This window comes from Myotis brandtii, unplaced genomic scaffold (genome assembly GCF_000412655.1).
Source record: "Myotis brandtii unplaced genomic scaffold, ASM41265v1 scaffold546, whole genome shotgun sequence".
Taxonomy (NCBI): Eukaryota; Metazoa; Chordata; class Mammalia; order Chiroptera; family Vespertilionidae; genus Myotis; species Myotis brandtii.
In genome coordinates this window covers 565,288-568,130 of record NW_005370016.1, presented here as the reverse complement: position 1 = coordinate 568,130, position 2,843 = coordinate 565,288, and the positions used below count along the sequence as shown (strand labels likewise).

The following is a 2,843-nucleotide window of genomic DNA, read 5'->3' as shown; positions in this document are numbered from 1 at the left end:
TCTCTCTCTCTCTCTCTCTCTCTCTCTCATTCTCTGGAGAAGCAAGCTGCTAGCAAGCAGTCTCAGGCAAAGCCTTCATTGCTAGAAATTTAGCTTCTGGTCAAAGCCAGTGAGAAATTGAGGCCCATATGAAACTGAAACCTGCCATCAACCATGTGAATAAGCTTGGAAGCACTGCTGGTGCCTTGAGATCACTGTAGCCTCTGCAACCTTGTGAGACATCCTGATCCCAAAGCAGCCAGCAATCCTGCACCCAGACTACTACCCACTGGAAACCAAATGAGGAAACCAAGAGGTTGTTTTTAAGCTGCTACATTTTGGGATACTTTGCTATGCAGCAATAGGTAACTACACAATACACAGGTACGTAGAAACTTTTCCATTAAGCCCATTTACTAGTATAATGCAATTAATCATGTAATCTTAAAAAGGAGTTTGTTGACTACATTTTTATTGAGTACAGTAATGAAATATCCTGAAAATATTTATTTTATAAGCTTTTAGGTTCCATTTAGTAAAAGGGATGACAACCCCTTATTTCTAAAGATTCAAGTTCTTGGGACTTATAGCACCATAACAACCATGGATTACTTTACTTTTCTTGAAAAATGATATGTTTTAAGGATTCTGTTCTATTTTCTCTAGTGGTTCTGAAAATAAGGATTCCAGGTAAGTTTCAATGTCTAGGTGAAGATCAGACATATAGAATTTTCAACAGCTATTTGGGCATAGCAGGAAAGAGCCACAGGTCATACAAAAAGATAAAATAGATTCTCCCAGATCCTCTTCCTGTGCTTTCCTGAGCCCAGTTTTTAAATTTGCTACAGGCCAAAGACAGACTGTAGGTTTTTCTTCTCCAAGAGTCTATGAATCTTATTATTTAGTTCCCAGTGCTTTTTCAGGAATCCTGGGTGGGTTAGATAGTGCAAAATAAAGTGATTTATTAATAAATTTTATATATAAATCAATATTATATGGTCATCATTATGCCAAGGCTTTATCTTTAAAAATTCCTCATCTTTAAAAATCACCTTTAGTTTAAGTTAAATATTGACTTCTTTGGATACCTTCAAAATAATCTTGCTAGGAAACAAATGGAAAACAGAACAAATGTACACTATATTTCAAAGAAATAAGTCTTGGTACATTTTTTTGTCCTGCGGCAATGCTGATAATTGGCTCCATCAATCTAAATGATATTATGATACTAGAATTTTATTAACAAGGTCAATATCAGATGATTTACAATATGTGTAATATAAAAATAAATTTTAATAGAATTTACTATATATATTATTTATTTTTAAAATATTGAATATCTACATTCGAAGAAAGCTGGGCTTTTTGTATTATTTTCATACTTTATATAAATGCATATAAAACATTTAAGTAGTTGTATATATTCTTATATTTTTCACTTTCAAGTGAAAATATTTAAATATTGTAAAATGCTTCATGGTATCACCAAATTTGTTTTAAATAATTAAATAAGGATCTCTTGCATGTTGTAAATATAAAAATATGATAAAGATATACATATAATTAAATTTCATATATGCTATTTTGTATTATATGAAATGAAAGTCTCAAGCAACTGAAAAAATATAAATTAATGATAATAAGCAAACATTTTAGAAATAAATGTTAGGCCATCTGGGAAGAAAAAAAAAATCGTTTTGCAGAGATAACAGTATGAAAAAACTGTAAAAGCCAGGAGTCAAAGTACCCATCAACCACCATCATTTTTAAAAGTTGACTGTAACAAAGATTGACATACAATGTTTTCATGTTTTGCATTCAAAGTACCAAAAATTAAATCATGACTGAAAAAGAATTCTTATATTTCCCCATTTTAAAATATCAAGAAACAGATCATTACCATTACATATCGATGGCTAAACTTTTCTCTTTAGTAGAGTTTAAATCATGAGTTAAATTGACAATTTAACCTTTAAAGATTTTTTAAAATTGATTTTGAGAGAGAGAGGAAGGGAGAGAGAAAAACATCACTGTGAGAGTGAACATTGACCAGCTGCCTCCTGCACACCCCCTACCAGGGATGGAGCTGGAAACCCTGGCATGTGCCCTGACTGGGAATGGAACCTACAACCTTTAGGTGCATGGGATGACGCCCAACCAACTGAGCCACAACTGAATATTTTCACTCAACAGGTGCCAGGCCTTCATACATTTAAAATTAGCTGTGTTCTGCTTCTGATAGTCCTAAGATTGCTAAATTCTACTGAAACTTTGGAAAACAACATAATGGCTACTAGTATTTTTGTTTGTGTGGGGGGGGGGGAGGAGGGGAGTTGCATATTTTACTTCAGAAATAAATTACTATATTCTACAAGTGGCTACATGGAATTTACATTTGCATTAATTTTTAAGGTTACACAATTATTTCTATGATGATATACATGCTTTTACACTCAAAAAGCTTAATCTTATGCCTTAATTCTGGAATTTGTGCAGTAAAATTTTTCTACCAAACTCCTGCCAATAAGCAAATCATAACAGTACACCCTACCTAAATAAATAAAAATATATTATTTAAATAAACCACCCTGCTAAAAGGTGAAGGAAACAGAGAGATAAGTAGATGCATACACCTTATCTATATAATAAAGAGCCAGGGTCGTAAGGACCGATTATTATGACAGAAGACTGACCAGACCGGAAGTCAGTGCTGGGCTGCTGTGGTAACCTAGCATGGACTAGGGTCACTGAAGGCACCCCGACCCAGCACTGACTGCCTAGGGGGCTGCGGATCAGGCCTGGAGAGAGGCCTGCAGAGAGAGAGGCAGGGTCTGATCTGTAGCCTCTGTGGCAGTGTTGATCAG

The 2,843-nt window shown here is 34.4% G+C and overlaps 1 protein-coding gene across 2 annotated transcripts in view; it reads right to left on the bottom strand.

Moving 5' to 3' along the window:
• Window positions 1-2,843, bottom strand: part of CADM2 (cell adhesion molecule 2) — a 1,203,315-nt gene that overhangs the window by 1,140,772 nt on the left and 59,700 nt on the right. The gene's annotated exons all lie outside the window — the stretch shown is intronic.